The sequence below is a fragment of the Vespa crabro genome, chromosome 6 (genome assembly GCF_910589235.1).
Source record: "Vespa crabro chromosome 6, iyVesCrab1.2, whole genome shotgun sequence".
Lineage (NCBI taxonomy): Eukaryota > Metazoa > Arthropoda > Insecta > Hymenoptera > Vespidae > Vespa > Vespa crabro.
Window position 1 is genome coordinate 4,763,743 of NC_060960.1, and position 21,665 is coordinate 4,785,407.

Sequence of the window (21,665 nt, forward strand, 5' to 3'; positions counted from 1 at the left end):
AAGTGGCAAGCGAGCGAAGGGACACATCAGAGAGGCCATCCTGGATTGGATGAAAGAGGTTCTTTAATCGGCAGCACGTACACGGATCGGTACACGCGTCAGTACGCGACGACGTAGTTAACGGCTTCCAGGAATGGTTTCTCGCTCGGTCTCGACACGCTCTTGGCGACCATATCGAGGCTCCATCTGCGGCTACCGTGCCACGCCGACAGACGTTTTGCCGATCGCCGATCTCTGTAGGATTATTATGCTTGTCCCCGCTGACTATGATCACCGCAGACACGTCGGTATGCCTGGCTCATTAGCCGTTCGGTGCTCGCCATCAAAGCGATGAATAATAGCCTCTTCCCTCTCCTCGCTTTTCTCTTTTCATCTTTCTTCTTCTCTTCCTCCTCGTGATGATCGTAGGTTGTTCGGTATATGTTTTCCCCTATCGAATCGTTTTTTATATATGATCCATAATCGTACGAAAGGATAGTCATAAATCTATACTACCTGGACCTAAAATGTTTTCGTTGAATTTCTTTCAAAGAGAGAACATTTTTTAATCCATATAAAAATTGATCTTACGTTTGTATTGAATGTATCAATAAAAAAGAAAAGAAAAAGAAAACAGAAAGAAAAAAAAGAAGAAAAAAGAAGGTAAACGAAGAACATTTAATAAATCTTTCTTTCCTTTACGAGAAGCGAGAGAATCATCAGATAGAAATCGTAGAATTATGCGTGATAGGTTGCGGCGAAGATCGCGAGGTAAGAGGTGAATTAATCAAAGTCGCTCCTAAAGAGGAGAGGCATAATCGCGTGAGAACGTTAAGCTTAAGATAGGTAACATCGAGTTTCATACACTCAGGATAAGGGCTCGCGTCCTGTTTCGGTGATGAACATCGATCTTCGATGGTTGTATCACATTCGTTCGCTTCGAGAGCGAGGACGCGGCTTCAAAGACTTGAAATATGCGCCTTTCGAGTGAAAGAAAGAGAAAGAGAGATAAAGAGGGAGAGAGCGAGAAAGAGAGAGAAAGAGAGAGGAAAAGAGAGAGAGAGAAAGAGGGGGAGAGAGAGAGAGAGAGTGGGGGATACGTTGCTCATAATTTATAACGGTCGTTTTCGCAACAAGAGCACGTCGAAATGACCACCCGGTGGCAGGCTAAAGGATGTTCGGTCATAACATCTGACGAAGCGAAACATTAGCGGGAGGATATATCAGCCGGCTCTCTTATAGACGGAGCGTGGGCAGTATCTTGGATATCACCCAGAAGAACGAGCACGAAATGATATGTGAAAGAAGTCGTTCCTCCGCTTCGTCACTTCCATTCTCCGCTTTGAACGCCCAAGGAGATCTTTTCGAGACGTTTTATCGATATGTATGAAAAGTTCTTAGGATTGTAATTTAGTGAAAATAAAAATAAAAAAAAAAAAAAAAAAGGAGAAAAAACATTTTTCTATATATTTTTAAATTATGTTACTTTAATCATCACATGTCTTATTAAAAAAAAAGTGCTTCTTTTTTTATCCCTGCCAAGTACATAAAGATGTTATCGCGTTGAAAACAAATCTTAAATCTTAAATCTTAGACTTTCTGAATTTTATTCTGTTTTTCTAAGAGCAATATTTGGTTCGACAACAAATTCTCTCAACGGTGTATGGAATATTATGCTAAGGCGAACAAACACACGCATGTTTATTTGCTTTACCAAGGGATAGATGTGTACGAGCGTAAACAAATTACGATGATTCACTGTCAGAAAGTCGAGATTAATAACTCATGTAATCGAAATTTATGCATTAATATTTATATATTGATAATATTCGAAAAATTAAACTGAATGTTAAATAGGATGGGATACTTAAAATAGACTACCTGAATAATTCCGGTTATTTTCGGTTTTTTGAAAAAGAATACGATCGTAAATATATAGTCCATCTTAAACCATTCATATTTTCTCGCTAACATTTTTTTTTCTAACCAACCAAAAAAAAAATATGGCTTGTTACAGTTGCGTGAATCATTAGACATTTTTCTCAAAGTATCTTGCGAACCTATTATTTTTCGACATTGTATCCTAATACTTCTTTCAATCAATTCATGTAAAAAAGAATGTTACGTTTTAATAATAAAAAAAGACAAAAAACTGACCGCCTTTAAAATTTTGTAAAGAAATGACCTCGTGAAAAAATTTCGTCTATCATAAGATGTATCTTTTGAAATAATGTAACTTTGTCTTATAAATCAAAAATAAGGGAGTTATTCAGGTAATCTTTTAAATAGTCCATCCTTTTATAATAGTGAAACGAATTAAATATAAATAATAATAATAGTAAGAATATTGCAAAGAAAAGAGATTGGACAATCACAAAATCCTTCCAATTCTTAGGTAATACGTAAATCCATTCGATCTGTATGCGTGTAATGAAAATCACGAGATATGTAAGTTTATCTTGGTCACGCGCATGCCCGACAAGCGAACAAATAAATGCATAAGCACGAAAGAAGCGATCCCTGCGATCCCCCTTTTTCGATCTTCACGATCTCTAAAATAACGGCTGTTGCTTCGGATATATCGTATTGAAAGTACCGATTCGTGAGCAGTAACCCGTTTTAAGGGTTCGCGGGAGGAGAATGATCCCGCGTTCGCATAAGCTATCTTCCTTCTCGTTCAATTTCCTGACTATTCTCTACAGCTGACAGTCAATCTACGTATTACGAAGGGTCCTTCTCGTCGTAGTCATCGTATTCGAGGGTGAACGTCTTTCCATTCCGTAAACCAACCATCCAATACACATCCGAAGAACGTATGTGCGAGTTCGCACAAATACACGTACATTTTTCTCCGCTTGTCCAAACGTACACATAGGTAAGAGTATATATGTACACACGATCAAGGAATAGCGTGGGATACGATCTCCGTAAAGGCGTCGCCGTTTAGATAATAACGCGCATTTTATCTCCCTCATAAAACCTAATTTATAACCGCATCCAAGTCTACAGGCGTGTACATATGTATGTCTGTCGGGAATAGAAAGGACTCCGACGGAGGTAGTGACGTAATCACGATTCGAGGAACCCTTTGGCTTTTTCGATTTACGCGCGAGTCCTCGCAATAAGTTTTTCGGAAAATTTCAAACTTATCATTACGTTTCTCATCGATATGGGAAATGTTCGATATTCGAGGAACGGTTTTTCGTAATGGCATCAGGATATTCATAAGTTCACATAATTATAAAAATCTTCAAGAATATTTATGTTGTCTTTTTCATTAAATAAACACGTTAGAAAAATCAACTCGAATAAATTATTTGATTGAAACTTTTAAATAAATTCAATGTTTTAACGATATCTGTGTAGCTCAATTTATTTCACCGTCTTCCATTCATCAAACGTATTTTCTTGCCAAAGAAAATCCGTTTATCGTCGGAATTTATATCTGGATTATAGATTGTGGATATATATTTGGATAAAAGAGGGTAAAATCAAAGCGTAAAGAGAAGAGAAATTCGTGTTACCGTTAGATATGTGTTGCAATCTTGGCATCAACGTTTAGCCGATACGAAATATGTGCGATGTTACTCGCGTATACGCGCTTCAGCTCAGGATAGTTATCGACGATAAACCGAATACCTGTCTGTAACGTATAATCGTAGACGTGTGGCGATAAGTAGACGATTTATTCTTATTACCGAGCCTTTAAGCGAACGTTTGCAACGTATAGATGTAATATATATGTACGTAGATACGCCACATTGGAAAGCTTGATATAATTTAATTCCTTCATATTGGGATAACGTTTCTTTAATCGAACGCGTCCCACTTTGCCGTAACTGCATTCTAAATTATTGCGATTCATGTAAACGATGATGGCAATGAGCCGTATCGCCTTGAAACGTTCAAAATAAAATAAAGCCGAGTAATCATTTCCGGAATAGAGAGGAAGAGAAGGGGCCTATTTCAATAAAGAATCGCGGATGCAAAGTTGGCATTTATTAAGATATAAAATGATTTCACTAACGAATCCGATACATTTTAACACGATAATTAATAACAAGTTTACAACTAGAAAAGAAAAACAATTCGTAGCTTAGTTTATTCAATGATCCTTCATAATGTTTGAATTTGTAATAAAATTTATTTAAACTGGTTGGTTCATATGATTTTTTTTCAAAATAGCGAAGGTAACGATGATGAATTCAATAATGAAGGTACATTAAATATAAGGAAAGAAACATCAGGATGCAAGTTTATGATTCGATATCCAGACAAGAATCAATACTCGAGTATGCCGCGAAACGCGAGGAACGCATAAATGGTGCCTCAGTAAAAAAGTGGTAGTCGTAATGGTGGTAGTAGTAATAGAAGAAGTAAGAGGGAAAAGGATGGTTAGGAGGTAAAGGAGATACGAGGCATTATGGCTCTTCCTGGCTCGTAACCTTTGGTCATAAAGCTACTGCACACTGAAATATTGTCCGCCGCAACGTCTCCACGCCTACGCTTGGCCTATCCGTCGATCTATCTCAATGCTATTACGCGTAATTTATTAGCGGCTTCGCGAACGATAAATCGATCTGAGCGACGTCCGACTGAAAACGGTGGTACCGCCGTGGCGTAAAGTTCTCTCCTAATGGAATCGAGTGGCGTAAATAATAATACCGAAGAGCCTTACCAAGCCAGTAGGATTGCCTCTCGCACGAGACGCGACGAATTTATCGTCGTCGTGCGAGAAGAAAGAGAAGGAAAAGTGCGGAGGAGTCATCGAAGACACTCGCATTGGAATTATCGAGAAACCTTTCTTGCTTTCCTCTTTGATGATTCTTGGATATCTATGGACGTTATTTTCATGTCCAAGTTAAAAGAAAGTTATTTGATTTCGCTGTTAAAGTATGATCATTATGAGAAGCCTTACGGTGAATATTAATATAGATTGGTTAATTATTGTTATTGCCTTATTAGCACATTGAAAAGATCAAGAATATCCTATATATAACGGTGTCTCGAGTAGAGAATTCTCAGGTATTAAATGCGGTAACATTGGTGTTGCTTCCCAATGGTGGTTGTGGCCACGTTTAAGCGCGAGCCTGAGCGCGCGAGCGCACGCACGATATTATTATCTCGTGATTCATAGCGCGCATTCATAAATGTTCTCGGGGCCGTATAACGGCGCGGTGCACGGCGGCGTGTATCGATTAACGTCGCTTCCCCGACGGGATTTACAACCGGCGACTAAATTATTTAAAGTCTTCATTTGTAGGGAGACGGATGGACGGACACAACCACGGAGCCGCGACCACGTAGTCGACGAAGCTCTCCGCGTTTCTCTCAAGCTTGTACATTCGCTACAACAAGTTCCGTCGATTTTGTGATTAGTTGGAAGCCACGATTAAATTCTACTTCCTTCGAAAATGGACGATCTCAATTCTTTCTTTTTCATCTTCTTGACAAACTCGTTCGTCTTCACCACAGATATATATATATAGCGAATGTGCGAGATCGAAGCTATCGTAAAAGAGAAAGAAGATCTTGTCTCGAAAGAACATACGCGGTTAGCCACCTTACTGAAACAAGATCATCCGGTTGAGGAATTTTACAAGAGAAAGAGAAAGAGATATAGAGAGCGACAGACGAAGAAAAGGATTCTTCATAAAGAAGAAGAAGAAGAAGAAGAAGAAGAAGAAGAAGAAGAAGAAGAAGAAGATGAAGAAGAGGAGGAAGAAGAGGAGGAAGTACTTTCCAGACGAACGAAAACTACGACTGTTCGCTCTGATGCTTGTATTTATTAAGAGTGGCAGAAGCACGATTCAGAGGCTACCGTAAATATTTTTGAACGCGAGTGTGCGCTACAAAGATCCAGGGATTGTGTTGGCGTGCCGGAGCTGCCGCCGTCCGCGACACGAATGTCCGAACTCTCTTTTGTCGACAAAGAAAGAGAGAGCAATAGTCAGAGAGAAAGAGAAAGAGAAAGAGAAAGAGAAAGAGAGAGAGAGAAGGATAGGGAGAGAGAGAGAAGGATAGGGAGAGAGAGAGAACGGGAAGAGAAAAAGAGAGAGGTTAGAAAGACAAGAACAAGGACGGAGATGAATAGATAAATGGATAGAGATAGAGACGAGTGAGGGAGGTTAAAAAAGGGAGAGAAAGAAAGAGAGAGAGAGAGAAAGAGAGAGAGAGAGAGAGAGAGAGAAAGATAGAGAAGGCGAACGTGTTCCAAGCATCCATGGAAGGCACGTCGTGCACAACGCTGGCGAACTCGTGTGTGTTCCGTGTTTCGAATGCACGAAACAAGCGCTGCTTGTCCGCGGCCACCTGAGTTATGATCGCTTTCTGCCCACCCTGCGTGCTCGCTCGGTTGCCCACCTCCACGTTTGCTCGACTGCTCTCTTCTTCTTCTTCTTCTTCTTCTTCTTCTTCTTCTTCTTCTTCTTCTTTCTCTTCTTCTTCCTCTTCTCTTTCTCCTCCTTCTCCTTCATCTTTTCTTCTTCCTCCGGCAGTCTTCTCCCTCCACACGAGCATCGGCCATCTTGATTCAAGAAAACCGGTTGGTTCTTTCACCAGAGTCGGTATATTCACTACCCGGTGGATACCGCAGCCGTTTCGAGTTGACTTCTTCGATAGCCGGCACGCACTACTCTCCTGTGAGCTCTTCTCGTGTCCGACCTTGTATTTCCCAATCTACTTGCTTCGATTAATAATCTTTCTTATCGTTACGCCGAATTAAATATCGAATCAATCGTTGTCGTGAGATCGTGAAAGAGCTAATACCGATTTCATATAAATTTGTTACATTATTATATATACAGAAGACAAATTTTTATGTGGGAGTTTCTACCTTCCGATATTTTCAAGTTATACAATGGAGGATAATATTTCGGTATGTTTAGAAAAATATCGCGTTACGTCTTTTTACATTTATCGAACGTTCCTGCTACTGTATCGCATGACTGATTCAAAAAAACTCATGTTTGTCTGACTCTGTTGCATGTATGTAATGTACCTTAGTGTTTATCAGTGTTCGGTGTAATACAAAGCAGAAGTAGCGAAGCGTTTCGAGCTCTCTGAGTTTATTTTTCAAGAATATATGTCAAACCTCGCACTCGCATCAATTTTATTTCGTTCGAGTATCGAAAAGACGACACCCTTTGTTTTTTTTCTCTCTCTCTTTGTAGAGAATGTTACATGGTATAGGTTTTTTTGCACACAAATATTGAAATAATGCTTAAAGCTTTGACAAAAGCCGTATTAATATCATAATTATGAATATTCATAAAATATAATATTTTGAAAATATTCGTTTATGATAAAAGAGATCTTTTTCTTTTTTTATTTATCTCCATTGTCAATATTTATTGACTTTTCATTATACACGACAATTCCTAATTTCATTTCCATTATCGAATTCTGAATATATTCGAATTTCTTTTCAATCCAAATTTTTAGATCAACATCTATCGTAATATTAAATATTAATGAATCAATTACTTAGAAATTAAATGAATTAGAATTGTTTTACCAGAGATATGCAAAATAAGAAAAGTATCTACTGTTGTTTTATACACTAAAAATATAGATTTTTCATGTTACCTAATATAAAACATTTTATTATTTGATTTCCTCTGTATTGAAAAACTTCTCTTATTATGTATTCTTATTCGAAGAACCGAGATAAATGGAGCGTGCGAAAAGTATCTGCAAGAAGAATTTTGATGGTAATCCTGATCTATTTCGAAGAAACTGTGATGTATTTTCAAACTCGTAAAAACGGCACTTGGCACGACTTGCTGAAAAGATGATAGCTTAGGCGCACATGCACGAAATTACGTTGCTCCAGTGCTTTATAGAACCCAAATAAACTATTCTTTGGAAAAGCACTCAAGCGTTACGAATTATAACATCTGAATTATGGATAATACATTTTAATTAATCCCGTGAAAATGTTAATAAATGATTACTATATAAGACTGAACCTGAGAAAGATAAGAAAACATAGAGGTAATTATTATAATTAACTTAAAGGTATTTGTACTCTGTTTAAATGGTTGCTTGCTCAAAAACGAGAAAAGAAATACTCTTAGATGATTATATCGTAATCGATGATATAAAAAAATATTCAATATTAGATGGAAGAAGATCCTTCGGCGAAAATGATGCGATATGTAGAATAGAATATACGAACTCGCAAAATAAACTGGTACGAGTCTATAAATATTGCAAACATAATTTTTACTCACTTTTATAAGATTATAATAAAATACATCGACCAGTAGAGTTCTTTCCCGTGAAGATACACGACTAAATTTACATACCTTGCTCCATAAAGCGGGTGAAAAACGCACGTCGTAAAAATACAGCGAACTTTAAGCACATATTTCGAAACTATGAAAAAAACATGCGAGTTATACGAGCGATGAAACGTGATCGCGACAAGTTTATTGAGACGCACGCGTAAGCTCCACACGATACCTGTACTATTTTATAGGCTTCACGCCAACGTGAAAATTCGCAAATCACTGCCAGTAAAAACGAAGAAACTATAGTTCATCATTTACATTTACATTATGATACTCGTTAACGATGAGCTAGCTACCTTTCGTAATGACTAAATATTTTTATTTTTAAATGCCGTTCTATAAAATTCTTATCTCACTTTCAAATATCATTTTAAGAAACGAATAATGAACTTCCAATAGTTTGGACAGTACATTACATGGTTAGATTGTCCGTAATGAAAATATTTTATTCCTTTGAATTCCTTTAACGTAAATAAGTGCAATAAAAATTCGAAATCTAACGAATAAATATAATTTATTGAATTATTATCATGAACAATACGTCTTGTCATTAATAAGAGTTACATTCAAAAGCAACTGATACTAGCGATTTCATTTGTCTAATATTTAATAAAAAAATAATCACGTCTTACCTTAAATCGAAACGAAAAGGCCGTTGTTCGTTCTAACTAATGTCAGAAAATTTATAAAATTATTTTACTTTGACACGTTTAAAGGTTATTTCGAATTGATGAAAATGTGTTTATCGATGATGAGAATCATTGAAACGATAGCTAATAATAAAAGAAAAGGGAGTAATTCTAAGGGAGCATTGTCTTATTGTTGTTTCATCCAAGGTTCATATGCGATTGCTCTTTCGCCTCGATATACGCCTCCGTGCTGCGGGTTCTCGATGCCTCGTAAGATTTATCTTTCATTAGTGCATCGTTTGCATTGAATAGACGCGTTATGGGATAACGGGACGCTCGTTAATTGTTTGTTCCCGTTCGTTGGCCGGTTTGCGAACGTCGGCAGCGTCATCATCGGCACTGCTGCCAGCGCCACTGCCATTGCCTCTACGTGACGCTTTGACAAGGTACAACGCAACGAACGTGCTAGGAGATATTAGCAGGCGGTTCGTACTATACTATGGTTACATCGTTCTTTCTCTATCTCTCTTTCTCTTTCTCTCTCTTTCTCTCTCTCTCTTATTCTCTCTCTCTCTCTCTTTCTCTCTTACTGCGGTATGTGAAAAGGTGTAAGAGAACTAACCGCGGCCCACAGTAACCAGGCGTGGTCGCCGCAATTACCTCGATAGAGTTACAAGACTCGTTTTATGCTCTCGCACAAATTTATTAGCCCCATTCGCGTCAGTTTAATTACCAACACGGTCCACCGTGACTTCTTTCTCTTCTTTTACCCCACTACTACTCATTCCACCTTCCTACGGAATCACCGATTCTCTTTTTTTCTTTCTTCTTTTCTCTTATATTTTTCATTATTCTTTTTCTTTTTTATTTTAATATAAAGAAAGCTTCATAGTAATAATGTTATAAGGAAAATGAGAGCATATGATAAGGTCAAAAATTTTAATATAGAAATACGATACAAATTGTTTTAATATTCGAATGTTATTTTATATTCTTTGTGAAATATTTTTTTAAAGTTTTAATGAAATTTATAAGTCTTCGATGGTTTCAATTATATTTAAAAATAATGTATCGTTCAAATATTCGTTCGTTTATATACGTTCTATTGGGATTTTAACAATGTTTCAATATCAATCGAACAAGATTTTGTTGAACGAAACTCGATAGAGAGAGATTACGCTTTCCCCCGAATCGAGTCGGCAATTACGTCGAACGTTTTAATGAACCCGAAGAAACTCGCGGCAGCATGCTTTCGCCATCCCCTCTAGCCCCTTTCGCCACCCTTCTCTCCGAGCTAATTGCTCGCAATTAAGCGTGCCAACCAGATATCGTGAAATTAATTACGACCGTGAGAGATCAGTGAAGAAAGCGGTACGTCGAGCGTAAATAAGTCATTGAATGATTACGTCACGAAGTTGAATTACGCGAATTGAGATTGCTGCACCTTCTATGAGACGAACATCTCGAGAAACGATTACATTTTTTCCACTAGATGTCCTCTATCTATAATAATTTTGTAGTTTTATGACATAAGTAAGTAGATGATATCTAGGTCTTTATATACTACCCGCTATTATAGTGGTTTCCTGCTGTCATATTTTTGGACAAAGTTGTACTACAGTGACTATCCCTCTGAGTGACGTTTTTTAACGAAAAGCTACTTGTTTCCTTGCTTACTTTATAATAACATAAACTGTTAAATGCATAGTTGAAGGCACCGAAACACCGATCGTGGCATTAATTTCATTTACATACACTTTACGGCAAAGTAGTTTGTATAGGCGATACAGGTCCACGTAACTAAAAGGCTAGTAACTACTTTATATTGTAGTTAGTATAAATCTATTATAAATGTATTATAAATCTATAATTAAATAATCCATAAAGAAATTAAAATTGTTTTTACTAAAATTGATTGATGACACAATTTTTAATTATTAGGTAAAATTAATCCTGAAGTAGATTCTATTTAAAAAGCTTTAATGAGCCCTAATTAAACATCTCTGAGTAGATTATTAGTACTATTCTGAGTAGAGTATATAGTGAAAATAAATTGCTTTTATCCATGGAAAATCCTTTGTTTATACTTGACACGCGAAAATATAAACTAAGAAGCTCTATGGATCGTTCATGTTGAAATAATCGACAAAACAACAGCGTTAAATAAAAAGTGAACTGTGTTAAAGTTTGGAAGCATTCAAGTTGAAGAAGAATCTCATCACAAAGAAGACGAGAACAAGTATTTTAGACCTTTGACCCTGGAAACATCGAAAAGTCAAATGTTATCGATCGTAACTTTCACTGAGGCTGCTGAGAGATTCGTAAGGCGAGCTCCATCCCGATCGTAATCGAATGATCAGAAGAAAGAGAGAGAGGGAAAGAGAGAGACAGAGAAACAGAAAGAAGAAGAAGCTTCTTCTGTGCGCGATCATCGCGATCTCTTCTTACAAGCGTGTCGCCATCGGACACGCCGTCGGACAGCCGGCGGACGAAGCAACAAAAAGAAATAGAAGAAGAAGAAGAAGCAGAGGCCAGAGAGAAGGTCGACGGCTAACACGGCGCTCGACGTCGAAACGCGCAGGGCCCCTCCGCGAACCTGGAAGACAAATCGGCCCCGGTGGGTGCAAACGTCGTAATTATCGGAGGCAGTAATCTCACGGCGTGGAAGCGCACTGCAAGGAGGAGCAGGAGGTGGAGAAAGAGGAAGAGAAAGAGGAAAAGGAGAAGAAGGAGCAGAATGAGGAGGATGAGAAAGAGGAGGAGGAGGAGGAGGAAGAGAAGGATGAGAATGAGAATGGGAAGAAGTAGGAGAAGGAGAAGAAGAGGCGCTCAGTGAAAAGCGCGTGACAGAGTGGCTCGACTCGTTCGGGCTCGGCGCCCTACGGGCTGGTACCCCTTTTGCCCGGAGTGTCGGCCATACATTACCGCTGTTAGAGCCCGCCGGCACTATATTATTCTCCGGCGCGGTGCTGCGTGCCGTGGCAGCCGGTGGAACGAGCGAGAGAGAAAGAGAGAGAGAGAGAAAGAGAGAGTAGATGCGTCGGTTCGCTCGGCCGCTGATAAACTACCCTCCGCGCTCAGTCCGCAGGTATAATAAAATGATATCTGGCCGGGCGTATCGCGATTCTAGCTGCGAGTGGCCACGCCAGCACAAAGTCGCCGCCTGCGCGCCTACGGCGGCTGCGATAAATAATGCCGGCTTGGCGTGCTTGCTAGGGCTCAAGCGAAGAGCGAGAGGGTGAGAGAGAGAGAGAGAGAAAGAGAGAGAGGGAGGGAGAGAGAGAGACAGAAACAGAGAGAAGAGAGAATAGGAAGAGAAAGAGAAATAGTGGTAACTTGCACAGTGTACACTCTTACAACACCGCGACACCTTTTGTATCCGCAGATAGGTACTCTATACGCTCGTGCACAGCCCCCTGTCAACACCAGCAAGTAACAGTGATCGTAAGCTCACTCGGAGTGACTAATTCCAAGCTATCATTTTCTTCATCATAAGTCACAAGTCTTATTTGAGTTAAATCAAAATTTAATTGATTTATTCCCAATTCATTGATTATTACCAATTGATTCCGAGTTGAAGTATGGTTCTTAGAAAATTTTCAATGGCAACTATCATGACACTTTGAACACAAAGAATTGTTCCGGTGTACTATTCAAGGGCCTGAGAATTCTATTCTATCCTAAGTACTTATTTCCGTATATGGCCAGCCTATGGTCCTATACAATTAGTCTTCTATTCGACCGTTCTATTTCTCTTAGAATTGAAGAATCTTGTAGCAGGAAAATGAACAATATATCCCAACTAACAAATGCTGATCGTAGGGACTCGATGTATTTGAAAAATGCTCATTAAAAAGCTTCGTAGACAAGCCCGTAGGAAGGACTTCGTTGAAAATCCATTAACGAACAAAGTCCAGTTGTTAGCGAATGCCTGTTCGTCTATGGTACACATCGAGTAAACAAATCACGGCTTATCCCGGATTACAAGTCCCCACGGGCTACTTACTTTGCTACGAGCGTAGGGCATCTATATCTCAGTGAGCCTTGTGCTTTCGAATATTATACATTGCCTGTCACTTCCCGCTGTTGTGGCTTACGCCACTCCCTTCTTCCTGACATTCTCCTTCCATTTCGGCTCTTTTAACCTGTCAGGTGAGAAACATCGGTGCACCCTTGATCCCGCAAAAGGGAAAGCCCTGACGAGCGCCACCCGCAAGGAACACCACAAAGGTTTGGAGAAAGAAGAAAGAGAGAAAAAAGAGGAGCTCATTTTCGCGTCGTCGTTTCATCGTCAATCCGTAAACGTCGTTGTCGAAATGATCTAGGTTGGACAAGATGATCACAGTTGGTTTATTTTATAAAGTACTTTAGGTATACTTCGAAACAGATTTTTAAAATGATTTCCTGTCTTAAAGAATAGAACGCCACGAAATTTTTGTATCTACACATCCAAAGACAAGATGATATACAATAAATTGTAGATCATTATAACTAGCTCTCTCTCTCTCTCTCTCTCTCTCTCTCTCTCTCTCTCTCTCTCTCTTTCTCTCTCTCTACGACCGTTAAAATTATATGTATTCAGTTACTCGCAAGCAAACAAATGTTCATAATATACTTCTTCATATAATCAGTATACACGACATTAAATAGATCCTATCGAAGATTTATGCTTCCTAAATACCGTAATGTGTCATCGAAATGACGTCACGACGAAAATCGAATATGCTAGTGGGTTTAATACGTTCGTCCGTTTTGGATGATGGCCGAACGATTCGGAGTAAAGTGGCATTGCTAAACGAGGCTCGGCGATGCAATATGTATTATCTGTAAGAAGGTAATGTGGAGCCCCAGGGAAGTTGTGGCCGACTGAGTTTATTTCGAAAGACAACAATAGAATGCATCGGTAGGGCGTATTGTATGCAGGAAGGCGCGGTATGGCTCACAATACCTTCTGCATTATGTATCTCGTGCCGGTGGTTATCTCCGTGTGTTGTAATCCTAAACAAGCATCTATACACGCACCTCGTGCGGTGGCTATTGCCTCGCTCGAACGGCGTTGCTCCCCCGGCGAGCACAGGGTGCTGCCACTGCCACCATCGACCGATATCTACCTACGTAATTTTTCTTACGAGTATCGTTACTTCCTACGACTTCTAAGAAGCTATCGGTAGTCTACAGAAGGATTCCCCGATCGCGAATTTCGAATGTTCGTCTTCGAAAAACGAGCATCCTCTTTGTCTAACCGGCTTTGTTATCGTATTATCTCTTCTATAACAATGCATAGATATTTGTTGAACATACCACCATTTATTCTTATGTTCTATAAATTACGATAAATCTTTATTTATCACTATTATTTAAAGCTAGCTATGATAAAAACAAACCGGTTAAAATTTTCTATAACAGTGTAAAATAACTTTGTAATGTAAGACTCGAGGAAACAACTTGGTATAGAAACGAGCTCGATGGATTTTTATCGTAAACTAAGGTGCTATTTTGTACGTGGTATGATGGTTTCTTTGCTCTGAAATGGTCTCGCGGACGTTGCTTTTCATCGCCAAGACATCCTTTCGTAAAGATACCAGCTGTTTTCATGACACGGTTCTTCGTCGTTGGTAAATCTCACTTTGTACCGTGAAGAGACACTTATCGTCGATTAAACGCAAGGACTCTATGGTCTCGACGGGAGGGAAAACGCTTTTAGGAGTGTCTCGGAGGAACGGAGACGGATAAATAAATTTGGATTCCAAAGAACGTCGTCCGCCAGTTGGTTTTCGTCGTTCGCGCGGTGCTTTTGATCTCTCGGCCGTCTAACGCACACTTAAGCTCGTTTGCTCAACTTAATTTCGACCGGTTGGCAACGTGCAGGTTCTCTCTGTCTCTCTCTCTCTCTCTCTCTCTCTCTCTCTCTCTCTCTCTCTCTCTCTCTTTCTTTCTTTTTCATTATGTCACGACAAACGGCACTGCCGAGACTGCAGTTTTTCCTTGCTTTGAAAGATATCTCTCCCATTATGAAAACGTCAGGACAACACTTTCTTTTTTGATTGTTTGTTTCTGCAAACGATTAGGCTTCGAGCCCCAAGAGATAAAGACTCGAACATTTCAAAGGATCAATAATCTTTTTAGTGTCAAATGTTCATAAACTTCATCGATATTATCTATCTTCGAAGAATTTTAATATATATATATTTTTTTAAATATATCGTTATACATGAAACATTTATTATATTTTAATTGATAATCGTCAACGAAATCGATTTAAAATATCGCATTTTAAATACAATCCTCGTAGTAGATTTGGTCTCCCGTGCGAATAGAACCGTGTATCGACATTAATTCATGATTTCGAATTCGCATTAATCATCGTATCGATATTCATGCACGTATAGGGAATGAAGTTCAGGATTATAAACGTACACACGTATTCGAACATGCGTACTACGAGATTTGAACTTCATCGAGCGAAGCAGTAACGCACGTTAACTTCACAATGGCTCATAAATAAGTAGAGTTCTGTCAAAACCCATATAATTCATCCAGAAAACATAGCGCAGTCGTATCACGCGCCTGCGTTGTCCAACGTATGGACGAACCGTCAGGTTTAACGATGAGATGTACGAACGAGAGAGAACTCGTGGAACCGGGAAATTGAGGAAAATTCATAGCCGGAGGTCGAAGCACGTCTCTTCTCTAGGAACCTTATGTATCGTCCGTACCGATACTCGTTCTGCCAAAGAAAGACGTGACGAAGACGTTCGGCTATGGATAGAACCGGATAGTTTGTCTAACCCGCTCTCGTTCCCTCGTGAAATTGAATCAGAGCTTAGTCGAAATTCCATCTTCCTTTCATCGACAATAGATTGAGATTCAATTCGAATATTTATTTTATCCTTACTCGTATTCTTTTAATATTTATAGATTCAATTTTAGGGAGAAAAAAAAATTGTCGATAGTCGTATAAAAGATAATTGATATAGATTAACAAAGCGAATTCAAATTTATGAAAATTCGAGTATTCAATTTTTGACTTTTTTTTTATAATAAAAAAAGAAAAACTTTTCTGTTTTTTGCAGAATTCGAAGATAAAGAGAGAGAGAGAAAAAAGGAGAGATTTTTTACAAGTATCTAAGAAAGAAAGAAAGAAAGAAAGAAAGAAAGAAAGAAAGAAAGAATGAAAGAAAGAAAAAGAAAAACTACAAGATTACATAGAAAAACCGTTTCATAGCAATCTGCTTTTCGTCTTTACGAAAGAAACAGCTCGAGGGACGAAGAGGAGAAGGCGATACACTCGAGATTAAACGAAGAACGCCTCGAGTGCCTTCGCCGAGACTTCCATCGAGAATCTAAGGAACGCGCGCATCCTTTTGTCGGAATGACGAGGACGAAGGATTCGGGCCGATCGACTTCCGTGTGTTGCAAAACGAGCGAGCGAGTAAACGAGAGAGAAAGAGAAAGAGAGAGAGAGAGAGAGAGAGAAAGAGAGAGAGGGAGAGAGAAGGAGAAACTGAGAAAGAGGTATAGAAGGGACTCAAGAGAATCTCGAACGGAAAGGACGATGAAAACCGAGGGAAATTCATGAGCACCGGATCGAAGAAGAGGAGCCGTCGTCTCGTGCGAGATATCCCAGGCATCGTAACTCGCATTTCTCCTCTCGGGCCTTCACTCTCTTTCTCTCTCTTTCTCCGTATCTCTCTCTAACTCTCATGGCTGTGCACGAGAGAGTTCGTAACGAGGTACGAAGGAAGGCATTCAGGCGGACTTGCCTCGGCAGGCAAGCAAGCAAGCAAGCAAGCAGGCAGGCAGGCAGGCAGGCAGGAAAGCAGGCAGGAAAGCAGGCAGGCAGGCAAGCAGGCAGGCAGCCAAGCAAGCAAGCAGGCAGGCCGCGGGCCTCACGGCTGCCAGTCATCGAGCTCGTCGGTCACCCACCAACGCTTATAAAGATTCTCGCGGGCAGAATGTAGATACGAGATGTCAGCTCGACATGAAGCATGCCGCCGACAGCGCACGGATGGACGGGGGACGAACCTTCTCTTTCCCTCTCTCTTTCTCTCTCTCTCTTCTCTTCTCTTCTCTTCTCTTCTCTTCTCTTCTCTTCTCTTCTCTTTCTTCCTCTTTCTTTCTTTCACGCATGTGCTTCCTTTCACCCTACTTTGCTCTTTCTTCCTTCCATCCTCTTTCGTCTCCTTCTTTGAAACACACACTATCGAGAATTCTCTCGTTCTTTTTCTCTCTCCTTTCTCTCCCTATTTGTCTCTCTTTCTCCGTCTGTCTTTCTTACCCTTCTCTTTCTCTCTTTCTTTATGTTTTTCTCTGTCTATCCTTCCGTCGATCTGTCTTTCTTTTTCTGCTCTCGAATCGTGTGTGCGTCGAGGCAAGAGTACGCGTGTACCCAAGTCGAGGCCCTGCTAATCATTATGCCAGGCAAAGCGGCACGACAAGGCATCGCGCGCGCCTTCTTAACTTTCCATTTGCCCGATGCGAAAGAACCCGTGAGAGATCAGTGGTTCTCAGTCCTTCCTTCCTTTCTTCCTTTCTTCCTCGTATTTCTTCTTCCTTTTCTTTTCCTTCTTCTTTTCTTCCCTATTATCTCGTTTCCATTGGCGCACGGCGTACTCCGATTCACTGACCTTTACTGACTGTTCGTTCCACTTCGACCTTTCCTTATTCTCTCGGTCGAGACAAGAAATTTCTCGTGGAACCACACATTTCCTTCTTTGTCTCGTTAAAAAGAACGTCTCGTTTCTTAAGTGATAAAAAGTTACGATGAAAATCTAAAGATCGAAATAACAATCAAGAAATTAAATATCCATGAGTGTGAATTATTCAAAAATTACCGTATGATAAAGCAATCTGATTCACAATTAAATCTTTCAAAGTTGCAGTGAATTTATTTATAACAGAAGAAAGAGAAATAAAACTTGGAAAAAGGAAAAAAAAAACGACGATGAAACAATTTTGTAAAAGAAACTGATCGATATCGCGTATGTTATAGGTACGTGTATCAAAATTTACATTCTGTCTGTAGAAAACGGACGAGCCGTTTATTGGTTTTCCCGTGAACGTAGATTTACATCTTGCAATCTTGTCGCGAATCTAACATAAGTCACTAAATCGGTTGGATCTTGTAGACAGTGTTGTACGAAATGGCACACCGGACTGACCAGAACGGGCAATTTGCTTTTACTTTACGAGCGCCGTTTCGACTTTATTTCAACGTCATCCCGTTCTCTTTTTCTCTTCTCTTTCTTTCTCTCTCTCTCTCTCTCTCTCTCTTTCTCTCTTCTTTGCTCTAAAGTTTAGGGATAAAGGAAAACATCGAAGTAACCGTTTTTACGGCACGTAGGAGATAAGCCAAACGCGTTTCCATGAAGCTCAGGGAGTGCGAACGTGCTATCTTTCCGGCGTTCGTGATGTCGATGGCGAGCTTACTGTGTCGTCGCTTCTACTTCGACCCTTCTAAGCGATGCCACCGTGAAAATGGAGTTTATTTCATATCGACCTCTCGCGCGCGCTCGTTTGGAAGAAATTTTTCCGCAAAATGCTCCGTCTCCATAGAATTTCCGTTTTATGATACTAGTTTTTTCTCCACTTACCTCCAACGTGGACGAATTTACGAGTGTATCGATGCGACTACGAAATTTATTAACCCAATAATGTACCCAATTTTATAATCAGCAATATGCTTATCGCGCTGTTATATACTTATCACATAATATTCGTGAAGAAAAAATTTCTCGGAAATGTGCTCCACTTAGGTAAAAGTATGTAACGCTCATAAATATGTGCCTATATAATCGTGTATTCACACGCGAAAGTCAAAGTACTAAAATTCATAAATTACGTGAATATTGAGCAAAAGAAAAAAATGGAGCGATTCAATGAATGACATTCTGTCTTGATTTATTGATTATATATATGTATTTAAAAAAAAATATTTAACGACTTGCGGAAAGCCAAGAAAAGAATAATTATTCTCTTATATAATTTATCGATATTCTTTCGATATGTGCTTTCTCTTCAAATTGGGCAAGAAGAACGTCGATATTTTTTCCAGAGAAGCAGACGCGGAACATCGTATGCTCGCGTTGTGGTGGGCGTGAAAATCGAAAGTTTCGTAAAGAAGACGCGTGTGAAGCGTAATTGTTCGCAGCTAGCAATAATTAATGGACACCGAGTCGATTAGATAAAATTGAAACGAATATCATAAATATACCGTCGGCTATTTTCGTACTGGCACAGCACGATTTGCCTTATCGAGCTTTCTACTCGTAACTCAAACCGACAGGGCGAATAAATTTCTGTCGACGATTAACAATGTGCAGAGATCCAAGAGGCGAAAGTATAGCGGCGAGAGATAGCACGAGCGAGATAAGCGCTAACTTGTAATTAACTTGCAATTATTTTAAAGAGACATTTCTCCGTATTTTCTCCACGAGCCGGAAGAAAGATCGCGTACTGCGCTTCGGATACGCCCGAAGCGTTAAATGATAAAGAAACGAGCTTCGTAAAATTTAACGAGCGCGAATGATTCGTTTCTCTTTTTCTTCTATTTTTTTCTTTTTTTTTCTAACTATTTTTCCCTATGATGAATAGACCCTGTCGTGTATTCAAAGCTTATAATTTAATTCTCACTAATTTATGAATGAATGAGACCATTTTGCAGCTCAATTGTAGAATAGTTTATTTAAAGAATAATGCCAAAATTATGAGGGATTATAATTATGAAAATATAAGAGACCGACTCATAATAAATTTAAAATTTAAAATTTTAAATACGATTGTTTGTAACTTTGACATCTCGATCTTGTTAGCATATCCTTCGCTTAAGCTTTTATTATGTATTTTTCTTACAACTTCCAAATTATCGAATATATAAGAGTTATTGTCGAAGATGCAATATAACGATAATAGTCAGAGAAAAAGAATACGTTTTTTCAATTTACTCTCGCATGTTTGCCTTTTTACATCATCGAAATATCGTTCTATTTAATTTATCTTACCGATGGAATGACGATAGAATATTTGTCCTACTCTTTCTACATCACACGCATGAGACAATGACGACGACAATGATGAGAAAACATTGTTGAGATCTATCGAATATAACGAGCCGAGTTATCTTGAAATTGCTTACCTACGGATCGTTCATTGTAGAAACATTTGCTTTATTATCATTATCGCTCTTCTATTACCATTTATAAACGATACCTATTTTGCTTGTTCTCATTAATTATCTGAATTTTTTTCCAACATCATTTCTAAGAATAATAATATCGTTTCATAATGATTTTATAAGCTTTTTCGTTGGACAGCAGAGTATACGTAAAGAAATAAGCCACGAATTTTTTGGTGAAGCACAAAACCCTTTAAAACACGGACGTTAATGCTACGAGCAGGAAAACGAAAGGCGCAAAGCTCAGAGGTCAACTCGCGATACACACGAAGGCAAAGCCTCGGACATTGCTGAGAGGGAGAGGGAGAGAGAGAGAGAGAGAGAGAGAGAGACAGAGAGAGAAAGGAAACACGCGAATGCACGAGATATAAATCCGGTAAAGCTGGAATGATCGTTGGTTAGAGGAACACCGAGAACACGTCCAGCTTCGAGTTTATGTAAAGCAAAGCCGTCCCGTCAAAAATCCGTGCTGACCTGGCGAAATCCCGACGCGTGGACACGCCACTGACAACCGTCATATAGAAAGAGTAAAGCAGGACGTATGCTTGAAAAAGAGACAGAGAGATAGACAGAGAGAGAGAAAGAGAGAGAGAGAGAGAGAGAGAGAGAGAAAGAGAGAGAGAGGGTAGGAGAAGCGAGGGGTAGGCACGGCGCGAATAAATAAAGCTATCTCGACTCGCGTTTATCATTCGCTATCCAAGCAGTCCTCGTAAATCTGCCCGGCATCCAACCAGCTAACCTTCCTACCAGCACGGCTGTCTGCCACCAGTCGATAAGAGTCGGCTGCGGAGCAATATGTTGCATCTCACCCTTCGAACTACGCCTCCTAGCCACGTTTCGAGCCGATTATGCCATGGCCGAGTCTTCCGACCTTCGTTTTGAGTAGCTACACGTACGATACCACTCGCCACTTCATCCCTTTTGTTGTATTCGAGAATGGTCTTCTACTTCTGCCCTTTTCTCTCTTCTAAGTTCTCTTTAATATTTGTACGGGCATTGATTCGTTCTTTTTCTTGTACTATATTGATTCTTATATATTTATTTAAGTAAAAATTACTTAAAATGAAATGTGTAAGCTAGGATAAGTGTTTATTTGTAATGAGTAATATATTTATATAATATAATATAAATCTTAAAGAATTTGCTGTCTTATTTTTATCTAAAGAATTTTATCGTACATTTAATAATGATTAATATGCTCGTAAAAAGATAATTAAACCAAAAGAAAGGGGGAAAAAAGTGTCCTGGACGTTTTTGTATTGATAATAAATTCTTCGTTTCTTTAAGGAAGGGTCGAAAATGAAGAAAATTTATAAAGCGTAATTTAAAGTTCACCGAAGTTCAACAAATTTATCTCTATGCCTCCTTAATCGTAGCAGTCGTCGACCGACAAATGACACAGTAACGGTACGTTTAAAACGAGACGATAAAGGGCTCGTGGGGTGAAGGATAGAAGAAAAGGGGATGAGAGCAAACGATTGACAACGACAGAGCCCTCGCGTTTAAAGCTTCTATTTCTGTTAACACCTTCGTTCGAGGCTGCCGCACTATTTCCGCCCACGTTGAGGGGTGGTTACGCGAGTGAGAGAG

At 39.3% G+C, this 21,665-nt stretch overlaps 1 long non-coding RNA gene across 1 annotated transcript; it reads left to right on the plus strand.

Annotated features, from left to right (window-relative positions):
• The first annotated feature begins 6,022 nt into the window (after positions 1-6,022).
• Positions 6,023-21,212, plus strand: LOC124425123. Its single transcript, XR_006942438.1, has 2 exons — positions 6,023-6,856; positions 15,976-21,212. It is a non-coding gene; the product is annotated as an uncharacterized LOC124425123 (long non-coding RNA).
• Positions 21,213-21,665: the final 453 nt, after the last annotated feature.